Raw genomic sequence first — 18,128 nt, forward strand, 5'->3', positions numbered from 1 at the left:
AATAGCCAGAGAAAGGGAAATCAGATTGGATTAAGCACTGAATTAAGATGCAAAATGTTTGTTTAAGATATACTCTTTAGTTTCTGAATATAAGACAGTCTGCACCAGCAGAATTACCCCTACATATTCTATTGCTGTTCTTCTAGAGGAATGGCACTTCACGAGCTAATTACATTAAAAGCCAAGTTGCAGGTCTAAGGTTCTAATTACTGGATGCAGTAACAGTGAGTTTCCATAGTGTGAGTTTTTTCAGCATAAAATTGCTCTTCCCTGTGCTTTGAAACATCCAGACTAACATGCTCTGCTACCTTACTATCCCTCTCTGCTAAAATATTCATAAAGTAATAAAAGAAATACAAGTTTTTAAAGGAATCATACATCTAATTTCACTAAAGAAAGAAAATAATGAGAAATTACGGCGTTGTAATTGTTATAATAATTACCAATTTATTTCATGGGAGTTAATTTGCCTTGAGTATTCCTTGAAATCTACACATGTATTCAGATTTATCTAACACTTAACAATGCATCAGTTTAAACAAGACAATATGAAATTGCTTGGAACTAGACTTAACGGACATCACCTTCAGATTATGGTCGTGCAAGTTTCATTATGATTCAAAGCTGCTTCTGGGTAAGATGACTGACATTTACAGAAATGAAAAGATCTCTAGAGCTCTAATAAATATATCCAGTATGGCACTGACTCAAGTTTTAACAACTCTAACAGCTAATTTCTAAGAAGGCTACTCTGTCCAAAATGGGAGATTTCCAGGAAACACACACTGGAAGAAAAGCCAACGGACTGAACCCAGTAGAGCATTATCCTTTGCTTTCTATTCTCAAGAAGGGAAAATAGTAGCAATGCACTTACAAATGACTCCTCTAAGGCTGCAAGTTCTGGAAGATTTTATCAGTCAACAGAGATTATTGCTTAAAGCCTTTTTTATAACCAAGGAGCTATCATCAGATAACATCTGTGTTAACTAATCATACAGTCAAGTACAAAGTAGAAAAAATACCTCATTCCTTTACTAGAAAGGCAGCATTACCCTCTGCCACCTAAAAATGCACGAGTCATTTATGCACAATACCCAGAAAGAAGTCACCCCCACCTTCAAATTCAGATGAAAAAATATCCTGGTTTAAAAAAAAAAAAAAAAAAAAAAAAACCAAAAAAAAACCACAAGCAAGAAATCCAAAACAGAGCCACTTCCTTTCCACCCATCCTGTCACAGTGTATATTTGCATACCCATTTCTTCAAACTCTAGCCTTTAATAGCCTATAACCTTTTTATTTCTAAACATTTAATGAGAAAGCTGACTACACATGCACAGAAAGACCAGTGTTCCAGAAAGCTACAAAACACCAAAATCTGTTGCCAACAGTAAAATGAAAATTGTCTATTTAAGAGGCTGCAGTATAAACCTCTTGGCAATCTGAAGCAAGGCTGTAGTGAGTGAAGGTAGTGTCTGAGCTAGCCCTAGGCAGCGAGGACTTTGCCAGTACACTCCAGCTATTCTAGCAAGTCTGTGATACTTCGTCATTACAATAATTCTAAAATACGTATGCATAAATAATTGATAACCTAAAATTTCTTTTTGAGGAAAGACTTCCAGTTTTTCAGCTTTACTGCAAGGACTCGGCCCCTCAGCCCTTGATCTAAACATTTGCTTTTCCAACATGCCAGCACTAAGGTTTGGCATGTTTACTGTAACCCCACAATATTACCAGGCCCCTCAAAGAACGCTTGCCTCCTTTCCTGTCCTCAAATGCTCCAGAGTTTTTGACCTCTTTGTACGTGTCAGAGTCAAAGAAGAGTGTACAGACCTTTTAGGGCTCCTTCATCTGCAAGCATGGCTCCAATTCAATAGACAAGACAGCATTGCTGGGAGTATTGCTGCGTCCAAGCATCCAGTAATTATTTCTTAGCACATTGTGTCCTTTCTCCATAGCCACACCTCTTTAACCAGCAGTAACGCTACAGCAATTCAAACACCACCCAGTTCCTTCATGTTCCTTGTCTGAAAGAATGGGCTGATAACAGTTTTTCATAAGCCAGGCTCTCCAGCCAGCATTCTATAAAGGACTGCTTTTCTATGGGATTCTATTAGACTGACTTGGAATGACTAGTTAAAATTTGCTGTAATCGATATGGTCTGCACACTGACAGCTGAAGAGCCTGCCTTTGTGCTAAATGCACAGAATTCAGCAGTGACAATGCACTGCAAAACTAAATACAGCAAAAATCTTACTGCCCTAAATGTGCCTATTAATTCTTCCCGTGTGTTACAACTGTAACCTAAGCACCTGAACTAACCAGCGCTGTTCAGCAGACGTGCCTTAAATCACAGAAAAGAGCTGATTTATGGACTTTGAGGGGATGAAGGCCCACAACTCTACATTCACACTTCTTAAAGCAGGAGAGCAGGAAAACACGAGAGCAGAAGTACAACATTATATATCTAAAATAAAACTGTAGTGCCTAGTGCAACTGCTTATGTATTTGACATCAAATTGCTATAGCAGAGATAGGAAGTAAGTACTTTGCTGCCATAGTCTTACAGAACTGATGAAGGAGGTCACTTCTCATGTGGTCTGTGAAGCTTGTTTCAAGAATGCCAATTGTATGTCAGCATGGGTGTTCACAGAAATGTTTAACCTATGTATCTGGACATGATTCTATACAAGCAAGGCCTCCTCGCTGCTTGGGCTTGTCAAGAATGAGGTGTTTCCACCTGTGGCAAAAACCAGATCTTGAGACACAAGGAATGTCAGCAGAAACAGTTGGTGGTATGCCATCACTTTCATGCAAAACAGGGATTTCGAGGTTTAGAATTCTGAACTCCAAGGCCAAAGCAGGAGATCAGCAGCATTTCCATGCATGAACGTGTATCTACACTGTACTACCATGTATCCTAAACAAAAGGACCCAGAGCTTGCTCAAATCTAACTAATCTGGGAAATCACTGCTGCAACACTATGAGGAAATGACAAAGTGACAGAATGAACATTACCAGTCATGAATGAGAAACACAGGACTCTTCCTCAAGGGTTTAAACTCCAGTCAGTCCTATGAATAGCAATTCAATATGCTGATGCATTAAAACAGGGAAGCGTACATAGATCTATAAAGTAACTTAAGGCAAAAACACTCACATATTTAAAAGCACAACCATTCTCACTGTTTTAGCAGCAGTAGTATTAAAGCACATGGAAAGCTAAGACTGTCAAAGTCCAGACAAGAAAACCGCTAGACTGAAGCACTAGGTTCCTACTCTATCTGAACCAGAAAATATAAAAGAGAGCAGCACTGAAGCAGTCTTTCAGTCCACAGTACATTTTAAAACCCTATGTCTAAAGATGTTCTTACATAAAGTAAATGTGAAATACTTCTATTAAGTTTCATTGAACAGTAACATGTCATCTTTCTTTTTACTGCTGGCACTATTATGTTACTGTAGTTTTATCTGATTCTGCTATTTCTATAGTGCTTATATACTTAAATAGCTGATGTTTTTATACTTCATCCTATAGCATTTCTCGTCCAATGTAGACCCAACAAAACCCTGTCAGTTGCCACCAACATTTGTCCTGGGGCAAGACTACTAAAAAACGACAAAAAAACCCACCACGAGAACATATATATGCACATAGCTACACAGACACTCCCTCTTCACTGCAGTGAAGAGAACTGATGAATTACTGGTTCTGCTACACCGGAATTTTTGAAAGATTTCTAACTTCAGGCCATATCACCAAACTGACAGCTAAATACCAAATGTGTTCTCAAGGCTTGTGGTTTGAAGCTGAAGAATACACATGCATTCAAGAAGAGGACCCCAACCCCAGTATATTTATTTAGCAAAAATAATGCATTCTATTTCTAAGTGATGCAAATACAAAGGCCTAAACCTGGATCTCTGATTCCATAAAATAATTGCCATAACTTTCTGTCTTACTGTTCTTCATGTGGAGATAGCTTATGGAAATTCATAGTTATTCTCTCTACCATTTGCTTTTAGACCTGTATTCATCATTGACAAAGAAAACAAAAGGGGGGCTGTGTGTGGTGTGTGTGGGGGGTGGTTTGTGTCAAATAACCACCAGGTCATAACCCTCAAGTGCACATTCAATTTTTTTTGAAAAACTTTAGTTTTAAGGAAAAAGCAACAGATAAACCATTTTGCCAAAAGGCACAAGTTTCACTGGTTTGTCTGTTCCAGAAAATCATCTAGCAGAAGGCTGAAAGTAGGCAAGAAATAACCAATTAAAAAGTTACCAATTTAATAGAAAGCCTGCAAAGTAGTTCACCCCCAAGTTTAAAAAGTAATTGCAGTGTTCTCCCCAACTCATGTAACATTTCCAAGAGCCCTAATTTCTTAGCAATCAGAAATAAAGGCAATTATGAGCACCTGAGATAGGAAACAATGAAAAAATGTATGCAGTACAACTGCCACTCAGCACTGGCAAACACAGATGAGCTACAGACTGAGTCACCTGTAAACATTTAACATAATAAGGAAAAGTTGTTCAGTACAAATATGACACATCTGGTATGCTATAACAAGGCAGGAAGTTTACATTACTATTTTGTGCATGCATATTTACCTGGGTATATGCATAATTAACTCATGATGAAGTGATCAGACCTGGGAATTTTTAAGATGAACTGGTAAAATCCAACAATGCCTACCACTTCCAAACTGGCTTTTAATAACATAAACCCTTCATATTATATGTTTAAGCTCTCAAAACTTACATTGCCATTGCCAGTATCTCTCTCAACTTTACTGACTCAGCACAGCCTAATGCATAGCCCTAGCCTGCTCTTGCACCCTCAGCATCCGAGCTGCACTTGTTTCCAGGTCCTAGTTTTATGGGTAGCCACAACCTTCAGCTTCAGTAATGAAGCAAACTCTTCAGTCCCACACTATCTGGCAGTCACACAGTTCCTTTTTTTTCCCAACTAAATTACTCATAAATTATGCAAACACTAAGTTAACAATTTCTGTGTCACATTTTGAAGGCCATTTTACTGTAAAATGACTGTTATTTTTTGGCACAGTGTTGCTGGATGCCTTATTTTCATGGCAGTGATTCAAATATGCAGCTGAAGAATGCAATAAATTCACTCATGAGTTTGCTGCAGCTTTTATTTCTCTTCAGTACGCCTTCTCAAATCCCCTTCTAAGTTTCAGATAAGACCTCCTATAGACTAGGTCACTAAACATATTAAGATTACTTCTTTCAAGGAAGACTTTTACTAAATCAAAATTTGTTCACCTGGATAGTTGAACTATAATAGTACATGTAACTAATAAATCTGTAGGAAAACTCCAGCTCTACTAATAGCATGATCCTGATATTTTCAGGGGAAAAAAGCATCTTCATATTACCTTCAGTTAAATTTTCAGTTTCTTTTAGTTAATCTTTTGTTATTTTTCAGCAAGCCTACAAGAGCCACAAAGTTTCCATTTCTTCATGTCATGGTTTAACCCCATCCACCGACTAAACCCCACACAGTGACTCACTTGTTCCCCTCCTGTGGTATGAAAGTAGAATCAGGAATGCGGAAGTGAGAAAATTTGTGCACTGAGATAAAGACAGTTTGATAAATAAGGTAAAAGCCACACAAACAAGCAAAGCAAACCAAAGAATTTACTACTTCCCACCGGCAGGCAGGTGTTCAGCCATCTCCAGGAAAGCAGGGTTCCCTGACACATCATGGTTATTTAGGAAGACAAATGCCATCACTCTGAACGTCACCCTTCCTTCCACCCCCAACTGTATATGCTGATTGTGGTGTCATACAGTATGGACTATCAGTTGGGGTCAGCTGTCCCGGCTGTGTCCCCTTCCAGGTTCCTGTGCACCCCCAGCCCGCTCGCTGGTGGGGTGGGGCGAGGGGCAGAAAAGGCCCTGACTCTGTGTAAGCGCTGCTCAGCAGTGACTGAACACCCCTGTGTTATCAGCACTGCTTTGGTCTAACAACTGACAGTTGATCTAACTTCATTTAGAAAATATGATTTAGAAAATGTATTACTAAATGGCCACAAGTTATCTGTTTCTGGACCAATGAACATTTTGCCAAATTATCATCCAGCCACGCACAAAGTTAATAATGTAAGACACTGCTAAGAAATTATCTAAAGGAATTTAATTCAATTAAATGTCAAAAAGGGTTTGTGGCTTTTTTAGTCTTCCAGTTATAAGTTATAAATGAAAAATTTTAAGTTATAAATGAAAAATGAAATAGAAAAACCTGAGAAGATCTGATGTTTGTTAGCTGAGAGACTGAAAATTGATGGTTAAGAATCAAGATTTGCGTTGAAATGCCTGTCACTAAATTTATAAATCAGTGCACACAGCTTAGAAAAGACAAATTAAAAACAAAGAAACAACTACTACTTGTAGTAGTAAAAGGCCAAACTCAGTACTGAGACAGCTCAGCTCTATGTCTCTTAATTATTAAGACTAATTTCACCAGGCAGTTTAGCCAATGGCAGCCCCATCTCTGGAAAGTGCATTGTGTTTCTTAACAGGCTTCTAAACTTTGTACAAAAGGCCTTTTCTGAATCATCCATTGTATTCTTTGAGACATAATGCACAGCATTTTAAGCCTTTAATTTCCATATGCCTAAAACACAGTGAAATCTTTACAGTGTATACTATTGTTACACTGATCAAGCACACAGAGATTGTTTTAAATAGCTGCTCTTGAATCAGAGCTGAGCTTCATTGGGATAGCTCCTAAAGTAGCCCATCTATTAATATCACTCCATGGAAAATACCAAGTATACCAGACATGCTGTTAATTAAATGGACTCAAATTCCTTTGCCTGCTTACCATATGATGCAAAGAAACACGACTTCTAAGTATCCCTCAGAATAATAGGAACCATTCAGTCTCAAAACAGCTGTTTTCTGGCTAAGCGGTAGCTGTCCTGGAATCCAGTTTTAAAGCCAAGATAAAAGTAGAAGACAACTGTTTGAAAGGAAATTTGATAGTTCTAAGTCATTTCTCAGCTGCTGAAAACACAGATGTAAATTTTATAAATGTGTCCACTTCAAAATACAAGAGTTTGTGGAATACAGAGCTAACCACAGATGAGTCTTGTTTCCTTATGAATGGAGTGAGTTACATCCACCACTTCCTCAGTTTAGCCTCCTGTCCTAAGAAAAGAAGCAACATTGGCTTCATGCAACGTGGAACAGAATGTGACAGCATTACTCAGTCACACTACTGATATGAATACAACATGCTGGAAAGCACATCAGTGTCTTCCCACTCTATCCTTTCCTTTTTAAATGGACTGGACTGGACTGGCTTTTGTGTATTTGTGTTTGTATTTAATGTCCTGTCTACTCCTGCATGTTCCTCAGTTTCTTTCAGTGAAAGCAAAACTAAGCTACCCTTCATCAAGACATGTGTTCTTAAGGAAAGCACAGTCCAGAGGAAACAGCCAACAAAAACAAGCCACAGTAACCAATGATTGAACTGAGCACCAGCAAAGCAAATAATTGAAAAGCTCTCATTCCTATAAAGTTACATTAAAAGCCGACCAAAACTTTGCTGCTTGCAAGACAAAAGGTGGCAAAGAGAATGTGAGATGGGCCTCAAGTATGTATATAACTTGGTATGGTTAATAAAAAAAAAAAAAAAAGAAAAAAAGAAAAACATCAAATTCATCCTTTGGGGAAGGCAGTATATTTTTTTAAAGTTTCTAAAGTTTCAAGACTGTCTTCCACAGAAAATTGGGTCATATTTTCCACAGAACATGCAAAAACATTACAGCCACAGTGCCAGATTTATCTTCTCTATTGCTCAGACAATACTTTCCAAAATTAATATAATAGAAATGTCTTCCAGATATGAGAAGGAACCACTCTTAATTATCTCAGTCCTTTCTCTCTTTTCAGACTAACAGCATCAGTTAATACTATATAACATTTTTTGTGAAATAACCACCAGCTGGTTAGGAAAGCTGCTCAGTTTTGCTTTTGTTTAATGTTTCTACCTAATTAATCACTCTGATTTTCTTAATTTTTCTCTTTCAGCCATTGTTTTTTTAAAAAAGGTTGCCTCTCAATTTCCTAGTGTCATGATTTCACCCAAATTTTTCTCCATAACATTCGTAACTCTCATCTCCCAAGGCAGTACGTTCATCATCAGTCCTCATAAATATACAGACTGTCACATGCTACTGTAGTAGCATATCACAGAACTAGGAATTCAGACGTAGAATGCAGTCTACATCAAACAAGCAAACAAGGATGAAAGCTAGTTATGAAAGCAACCAAGAACAATATTCTAAAGTGACGAAGACAAACCCCAAGATTTGTTCAAAAGCAAGAGGAAGCAGAGTCTAGAATATGGTCCACATAAGCTGTCAAAATCCAAAATTTTAAATTATGCAAGTAATATCAAGTATTTCACAACTACATGGTTAATTATGAAGAAATAAGATGAAAAGAAGTAAGAAAAAATAACAAAATGCTTTAAGCACTTCCACAGTACACTATGCTTTTACAAAAAAGATATTAGTATGCACAGAAGGCCTTCACACACTCTACACACCAGATCTGATAGAAAATGGGAATAACAAGAAAAATAATTCAAAATATTAAGCTGATTACTTCCATAACTAAGTTTTCCTCTTCAGGTACACCCTCATTTGAGTAACACGCCGCATCTGCATTTCCAGGTATCCTGTAGCACTTCTCCAATGCCTTTTTATATCAACTTAACTTTCTACACAAACCTTTATTTCTTTCCAGAAAAGTGAGAGAAAACCTGGTGACAAAGATATGGCCTTACTCCTCTTCTCGGCATCCTCCTCATCTATTTAACCCTAATTCTATTTCATGGCTCATGCATCTTCTCAGTCTATCCCTTGTGTCCTCTGAGTTTCCAGTTTTCTTCTCACACCCAAAACATGCACTCCACTAACCTCTATAATCCATCTTTCTTTCATCCTTGGGTGATTTGAATATGCCAGTTAATAGTTTCCATTTAAAATCCCATTCTTTAAAATTCCCTTACACTTATGATGTCATCTCCAAAACACAACTCAGAACCACAGGATCTCATTCACATGGATTCATCTCCTGCCAGTTGGCTTCGACATACTATTTCACAGCTGATGTAGTGGCAGACTCTCCCAACAATTAAGCTGGGACATGGGATGTCTCTTACATTTTTGCAAGTGACCTTATATTTCTTTCTATTCTCCTAAGAATATATATGTAAACGTCTCAGAATATACTCAAAATGGACAACTGCAAGAAGTCACCTGATCACAGGCTCTGGTACTTACAGAGTATTTGAAAGACACCAGTATCTGTTGGAGGGGCAATACAGCTGGGAAAGCAATTAAAGAGATTTCTTGAGTCTCTTTGTGATAATTTTTTGATGCAATTGCTCAAAAAGCCACCTAGGACAAACTCTCTGCTGAGTCTGTTTTCTCAAAAGAGAGAATTGGCTAGGGGTATAAAGGTCCACATCAGTCCTGGATGCAGCAACTATGACAAAGAGTGGAGTCTAAAATCCCGAGAGAAGTAAGCAAGACAAAAGGTAGAATTACAGCCCTGGACTACAGGAGGACAGTCTATGGCTTCTTTTAAGATCTGTGCAGCATGTTCCCACAGGAGATGGCTTGCAGGGCAAAGAGACCAAGAAAAGCCAGCTGAACTTCAACAACCACCTCTTAAAAGCACAAGAACCTTCCAATCAGATGTGCAGGAAATTGAGCAAGTATGGCAGAAGGCCAGCACAGATGAAACAATGGCATGCAATCAAACACCAGTACAGAGAAGGGATGCAGGGACTGGATGTCCATGAACAACACCAGTACATTGACCAAGTGTACAAGGATGAAGTTTGGAAATCTGAAGCTCAGTTGGAAGTGAAGCTAGTGAGAGATATTTAGAACAGTCAAATGGGCTTCAGTTCACTTGCAGCAAAATACTAAGGAAATAAACAAGTCCAGCATAGTTACCCAGATGACTGGTTACTGCGCTAAAGCATGCAACACGTAAGAGAAGATTCAGAAAACTGAATTTTTTCATCTTAAGACAAGAAAGCAGTGGGGAGACCTTTTCCATGTCTTCAATAACCTAGTGGAGGTGCATTCTCCCTGGTGGACAACAAGATGAGAGGCAACAGAAAAGCTGCAACATGGGAAAGTCTGATTTGACCATCCTTACGATGAAAACTTGTAATTTGAACACTAGAACAGATACCCAGAGAGCCTTGGAGATATTAAAAACTCAATCTGACAAGGCCTTGAGCAACCTGATGTATGTAGAGCTGCTTTGAGAAGAGGGCTGTGCTTGATGACCTCCACAGGTCTCTTCCAAAATGATATATTTTACAAGTATGAAAATCCCCAAAATACAACCAGGTACCCTAAAACTTTCTACGTGATACTCAGTTCTGGAAAAGAACTTGGAGCTTTGTTTTTTAAACAGTTCTCAAAAAAAACAGCAAGAGCCAAAAATGCACTTACCATTTCTTAAGTTTGCATCTCTCTTACTAAAGCAGAGCCAGGAAGGCAGGTGGGAGAGTAAAAGATTTTTTCTAATGTTTTTTAAAGTTAAGAAAAAGAAATTGTACCTTATCTATAATAAAACGGCTCACTAGTGGCTCACCTGGAGAATGAACAATACAAACTTCAAAGATCTGTCAAACGACATGACCTGACCACCCCCACCATTACTACAGCCACCATGAAAATCTTAAGTCTTAGGAAGAACCTTGTCATTCCTTCCAGCTCCATATACCACAAACTAATTTCAAAGATCCATACATGTATTGTAGAGAAGCCAAGAAGTAGATAGCTTGGATCTTACCTTATGTTTATGGACTGAAGGAAAAAGCTGTGTTATGTATTTGATTTATATTTTTTTTTCAGTAGTAACAATTAATTATCCCACAAAACAGGAATGTTTAAAGTCAGAAGTAATTACAACAGATTCACTTAAAACTCTTTGCCATTAAAGGGAAGAGAGAGTATTCCTAGTATTCACAGCAAATCCTAGAAATCAGGATTTGATCTGAATCCCAAATCTGCCACGAAGTCACTTCCTGGCATAAAAGCCACCATAGAATACAGTTAATGACTGCCAGAACAAGGACAGAACTACAAGCTCAGAACCTGTTGCCCTTTACTTAGAGGTGACCTACCTATAATCAAAGTTACAGTAGGAGAAGTTGCTTTTTATTACTAATCTTGCCTAATCCTGGGAAAGTGAAAATTTCTTGATTATGATGCATTTGGAGGACGGCACACAAATACATTTGCAAAGACAGACTCCAAATCATAAATTAATGCTGGCATATGTTTTCTGCCTGGAACAGAATGAGTTTTCTAGAACAACCTAAGAGTTTCAGGGTTGGCCAATAGTACAGGATGGAAAAAGTCAGATCTGTTTTCTGGCTAGAGAGGATGCTTTGTTCCCAGAGTTGACAAGTAAACATAAAGTCCTTTTTTTTTTTATCCGTTGGAATTATTTACATTATGGTGACTCCCGGGTCCTTGCTGAGAATCAAGCCTCATTTTTCTAGATGCTTACAATCATGGTAAGAACAAGAAAACAGCAAACCCCAAACCCTGCAATATAGTTAAAATTAAAAAATAAAAGATAAAGAGTGCTTAATAAGATTTGGCATGTATTTGCCAAAGCTTGTGTTTTCCCATGACATTCTACCATGTCTGAAATATTACTGTTGCTGGTTGAAGAATACAGGAAGATTTTAGTGACAATGAAAACTCTTAAAGTAACAACACTCAACTGTGCAATCAAAAGTAAAATGAAATTCTATATGAGGTTAGCCAAAATCCCATGTGAAAGGCAACACTATTCTGTGGTTAGCCTTGATTTCATGTGTTAATACTGTGAATGGCTGTTGTTGGTTGACTCCTTAAAGTGTCATTTCCTTTGAGGTGCAAGTTCCTCTTGGCAGGCACTGTGCTTTGATCTGCCGTGATTTCTGCGTTACTGGTGCTTAAACTACTATGTTTTACTACAAGCAACATGCTTAACTTTGTGCTTATATTTTTGCAGTTTTGATTTTTTTTCTTTACCCCCACTGCTCATCAGAGATGAGTTGCACTAAAATGACTATAATACTTACAAAACACCCAAGCTAACATTTGATTATCTGGCATATTCTTTCATACATACATCCCATCTCCTGCTTCATGTATAATTTTTTTTAGTACTGTTCTAATTGTTAATCTATGTAATTGTTAACGGTAGTACGATGGAACTATTCAAGACTCCCTATAATTCACAACACTGTGGTTCAACCAAACAGCCAGGCAGCCTGGTCTGAAAGAATGAACGACCATACAGGACTCGGAGTGAGCATGTTTCAAGACTAATCACAGCTCTCTGATTTTCAGCCAGAGCCTGTGGAAATCCTTTGCTTGTGAATCCATTTTTACCATCTGTTTTGCAGAGAAAAATTTAATTCCAAAGACATGTTCCAAGATGTAGTTAATAGTTGCAAAACACACCAACAGAGTGGTAATAGTTATTCTCAAGCTTTATAAGCTTGGAAATGCCTAGTGCTACACTATTGCGTTTCCTCCAACACTGCAGATAGCTAGTACCTGGATATTTTGGAGTGATGTAAAGCTTTATCATCTTGCCCCTCTCTCTGTACTTGTAGAAGGTGGTGGACATTTCTCTTGTTTGTTACTTATGAAGCAAAAATACCTTGTTGTAATGTTACGGATCACTCTGGAACTAGATGTCAGTCTGTTTTGTTTTCTAAGGTCTCTCTTCTCTTTCTGACTGCAGCATGTACCTGGCTGCTCTCTAAGGCTAACACAACTGGAAACAGATACTGAAAAAAGCAAGCATCACCCGGTGTTTTATGAAATTATGGTTACTGAGAGGTATAAAGGCGGTTTGAAGTCAACAAGCAGCATCTGCATGGAGATTTCTGCATCCTTAAGAACAAAACCAGCTAATTTTTCCAACAAAGGGGGAGGGGGAGGGGGGAATTAATATTTAACTTTTCTCCTATCCACAGTCAAAATTATGGAAAAAATGCAAAATAATACTGTTATGCTGATATGTGTTAAGTTTATTAAAAGCACTGTTCTTTAGCTCATGAAACCAAAAGAACAGTGCAAGACCATATTTGAGAGTGCAGTTTCAGGCATTACCTGAAATGGGAAGATTTTACCAGTCCTTAATGGTAAGACCAGTTGTTCTCCAGGTATCCAGCCCCCTGAGCTGAAACACAGGGACAAGGAACAGAATAAAGCCCCCATAATCCAAGGGGAAATGGTCAGTGACCTGCTGCACCACTTAAACATCAGTCTATGGGGCTGGACGGGATCCACCTGAGGGTACTGAGGGAGCTGGCAGAAGTGCTCACCATGCCCCTTTCCATCATTTATCAACAGTTCTGGCTAACTAGAGAGGTCCCAGTTGACTGGAGGTTAGCCAAAGTGATGCCCAGCTACAAGAAGGGCTGGAAGGAGGATTTAGGGAATTACTGGCCTGTCAGTCTGACCTTGGTGTTGTTATGGAGCAGAGCATCTTGAGTGCCATCACGTGGCAACCAGGACAACCAGGTGATCAGACCCAGCCAGCATGGGTTTAGGAAGAGCAGGTCCTGCTTGACTAACCTGATCTCTTTCTATGACAAGGTGACCAGCCTTTGACACCATCTTCCACAGCATTCTCCTGGAGTAACTGGCTGCTCATGGCTTGGACAGGTGTACTTTTCATTGTCAAAAAAAGTGGCTAAATGACCAAGCCTGAAGAGTGATGGTGAATGGAGTTACATCCAGCTGGCAGCCAGTCAGTCACAACTCCTGTTCCCCAGGGCTCAGCACTGGGCCAGTTCCATTTAATAGCTTTATCAATTATTTGGATGAGGTGATGGAGTGCACCCTCAATAAATTTGCAAGCAACACCAAGCTGGGTGGGAATGCTAATCTTGAGGGTAGGAAGGCTCTGCAGAGGGTTTTGCACAGGCTGGATCTATGGGCCGAGGCCAGCTGTCCGAGGTTCAAGGCTTAGTGCTGGGTCCTGCACTTGGGCCACAGCAACCCCATGCACCGCTACAGTAATCCTGTAGAGTGGCTGGAAAGCTGCCCCGCAGAAAAGGACCTGGGGGTATTGGTTGATGGCCAGCTGAACATGAGCCAGCAGCGTGCCCAGGTGGCCAAGAAGGCCAACAGCATCCTGGCTTGTACCAGAAACGGTGTGGCCAGCAGGGCTAGGGAAGTGATGGTCCCCCTGTGCTTGGCACTGGTGAGGCTGCTCCTTAAATCCCGTGTTCAGTTTTGGGTCCTTTACATCAAGAGGAATGTAGAATGCTGGAGCATGTCCAGAGAAGGGCAGCAACGCTGTTGAAGGGTCCGGAGAGCAAATCTTAGGTGGAGTGGCTGTGGGAACTGGGGTAGTTTAGTCTGGAGAAGAGGAGACTCGGGGGGGAGATTGTAGGCAGGTTGTGGTAGGTCTCTTCTCCCAGATCACAAGCGATAGGACAAGAGGAAACAGCCTCAAGTTGTACCAGGGGAGGGAAGTAGAGGTGCTGGAGTGTGTCCAGAGAAGGGCAACGGAGCTGGTGAAGGGTCTGGAGCACAAGTCTTATGAGGAACAGCTGAGGGAACTGGGGTTGTTTAGCCTGGAGGAAAGGAGGCTCGGGGGGACCTTACGGCTCTCTACGGCCACCTGAAAGAGGCTGTAGCAAGGTGGGTGTCAGTCTCTTCTCCCAGGTAACAAACACTAGGATGAGGGGAAACAGCCTCAAGTTGTGTCAGGGAGGGTTTAGATGGGATATTGGTAACAATTTCTTCACTGAAAGGGCTGTAAAGTATTGGAAGAGGCTGCCCGAGGCAGTGGTGGAATCACCATCCCTGGAGGTTTTTAAAAGACCTGCAGACACCTGGGGACAGGGTTCAGCGGTGGCCTTGGCTCTGCCGGGGTAACGGCTGGGCTGGGTTATCTCGGGGTCCTTTCCAACCCGAGTCCGAGTCTAAATGCTGGCAGCCGGTACTGCCACCTGGCGCTCCCAGCCTAGCCTGAATGCCTAGGGAACTGTAAGGAGACGGTATTTCCTATTCCTTTCACTACAATTAATGTTTTATTAGCAGGATTTTGTGATTATTACTGTGGACGGGAACTGAGGGGCTATGAAGACAAGGTACCTAGAGCTAGAACCTCTCACTAGAATCTGCTTTGGCTACAGCCCGTCAGGGCCTGCTTTCCCCAGTCCCCACACAGTGGGTGCAGAGCTCCGAGCCCTTCTCACGCCCAGGTGCTACTGCTATTAGATTCTTATTAAAAGCGTATTTTGTAACACTTCACGGAAACGAATGAAAAGCAGTTCCAACACACAACGCCACGCATGACCACGCACCAGGGCGCACTTACAAAGGGCTGACTGACGGCAAGTCCGCAAGAGCGGCTGATGGCGGAGGCCCCGCCCCGCCCCCTCGGGCCCCGCCCCGCCCGCTGGCCGGCTGCCGCTGCCACCGTCCGCCCCCGCAGGAGGCCCGGGGCCGGCGGCCTAACGGCCGACCTGAGAGACAGGACCAGCGGCCCGCCTCTGGCAGCAGCCAATAAGAGGACGAGGAGAGTCGCCCACAGCCAATAGGGGCGCGGGGCTGCCGGGAGAGGCGGGGGCGGGGCTTTAGCAGCGCGGCCCGAAGGGCGGTGGGATGGGGAATGGGGTTCTTCGGGTAGAGGATGGTTAAAAAGGTAAAATTCAGCATTGCGTGACATTTTAAATCCTGCACGATTCCATTCGCCGTCTCCGCACTGCATTGTGACGCGCAGGTAAGCGCGGCTGCGCAGGCCGTGGTGATGGCACTCCTGGGCGCGCACAGGCCGTGCAGGGAGGCAGGTTGGCCGAGGGCGGGGTGGGGAGCCGGTACCTGGAGCTACAAAGCCATGCTGGAACAGAGCGAGCAGATCAAGGGCAGGACCAGCAAAGCAGCTGTTCTTCGGTTCCTTCTCTCCATTCTGTAACTACTCACACCCGTACGTACGAACGTGGATGTAAGCAGTCGGCATGGGCTTGACTCATGCCTGGCCACACAGATAACTTCTGGTTGTGCACCTCATCAGCAAGTTTGATGTTTACAGCCCACAGGGTAGAGTACAGTTTCTTTTGTCATTGTCAGATGCTCAGAGGTGCATATGAAGTGCTTTATGTTTTGAAAGAAAGGTCTTCCGTGCTGATCAGAGGGGCATGCTGCTGCTTCAGCATTTACTCCTCCAGTTCAAAAGTTACACCGATGATTGTTACCAGCTTCTTTCTCCCTCTTCTAAATGCAGGCATCAGCCTCCATCAACCTACCCATAGTCTCAACTCTGAAAAGCTTTTCCACACCGTGCTATTGGGAGGCTGAGTAGCAAGATTCGGTGATGCATCAGTAAGCACTTGTTTTTCACCCTGCAGAGGGAAGCAAGGCACTGGGGTATTGGAGCAGAACACCATCCAATGCCTCTACAGTCTCACAGACCTGAAGCCTAACCTCCCACTCCTGGTGAACATAAACCCACAAGATCTACAGGATCCCACAGAGGTTATACAAGAAGCATAACTACAGCAATGAAGAACATTCGCTAAGGTGAAGCGAGTCCAGCTTTCCTGTTTCAAAACAAAACCAAAACAGGTTACTGTGCAGTGTGAACATTTAGTGATTGTGTAGCTCAGTCATGAGATCAACCTTGATCCAATTTTCATTTTTTTTAGGTTCAAAAGCATACATGAATTTACTCACCTGTGAATTCAGCCAACGGTACTGTGTCATTATTTGGATCAACTACTTGTCCAGCAACTAGAAGGATCTAGAAAAACTGCTGCATACCTTCTCCTCTGCAGCTTTATATACTGAAATGGGTTAGAGCCAATGCCATAGAAGTTGGCAGTTTACCTTTAACAAAGCCTTCCCATTCCACTGGGCTCTAAACTGATCACTCTCAAGGCCTAGATTTAGATGCACGGAAGTGTGTAGTAAATTAAAAAATATATAGTGAGGGTCTGATTTTATTAAATGTTGATTTTCAAACAACAATATTCAGCCGGGTGCTTAGAAAACACCAAAATTAATGAGGTTAAAAAGTTCTTCAGTGGCTTTTAGTATTGTTTAGTATGAGAAAACTTGTTGTTTCTCATTATGCTCTTCAACTTAGATTTTTTTCAACCAGTTTCTAGTTAAGTGTACATTAGAGGAGTTAAGGCCAAATGTGTCCTGCATTTGCAGTCAAGTCTTTTCAGAAGTTATTTTCCCAATATATTTCTTCACATCACACTGAACTACTACTTTGAGGGGAAAAAGAGGAGTTAGAAAGTTCTTGATTGTATTCAGAAATACAACAACTTGTGTAACTGGAACAAGTTTTCAGATACTAATATTCCAGCTTAAACATATCAGGAATTGGTCTGCGTTGCATGGCAAGTCATGACAAATGTTAGAGAGCAAAACAAGGTTTATTTTTGTTATGCAATCACCACTGTTCTAACCCAGTAGCAGTAAACATTCCCCGAAGAAAAACACACTTACACCAGACACCTTCACAACTCATGGTCCTAAGCAAATTCCACAATAAAGGACAGTGTTAGATACATGCAATAAGCATATTCACGTATCAGGAACTATTTTCAGCATTAACCCATTAAACTAGAATTATTATTCCCTATCTCCCACCAATAAAAAAAAAAGGCTTTGATAGACAAGCAGTTGTATTGAATTCACTTCCTTTTATTGCAGTGACATCCCCCTGGTACAAAGTATTAACTGCAATAATTACATTAAAACATTAGAAAAGCATTTGTGTGTGACAGTTACAGTACAATGTCAAATCTCACATCTTCGAACCAAGTGGGCCATTACCCACTAACGCTCAGATCTTTAAATTGTTATTTTTAAATACGCAATGTCAGAAAAAGCATATAAAAGAATGTATGTAAAAGGAAACCTAAATACAAGTGAACAAATAAATAGTTGATTTCCTCCAGCTATTACTGTCTTTCTAAATCCATACAAAGAAACCTAGTCTATAGAAGGTATGAATTGCCACATGTAAGTGATTTCATTTTTCAAGTAATTAATCATGATTGGAGCAAAACTAAATTTGGTGTCAAAAT

At 40.8% G+C, this 18,128-nt stretch overlaps 1 long non-coding RNA gene across 1 annotated transcript; it reads left to right on the forward strand.

Annotated features, from left to right (window-relative positions):
* Positions 1 to 813: 813 nt before the first annotated feature.
* Positions 814 to 17,998, forward strand: LOC308056680. Its single transcript, XR_013924913.1, has 2 exons — positions 814 to 15,811; positions 16,437 to 17,998. It is a non-coding gene; the product is annotated as an uncharacterized lncRNA (long non-coding RNA).
* The last annotated feature ends 130 nt before the right edge of the window (positions 17,999 to 18,128 follow it).

This window comes from Falco punctatus (assembly GCF_963210335.1).
Source record: "Falco punctatus genome assembly, chromosome: Z".
Classification (NCBI taxonomy): domain Eukaryota; kingdom Metazoa; phylum Chordata; class Aves; order Falconiformes; family Falconidae; genus Falco; species Falco punctatus.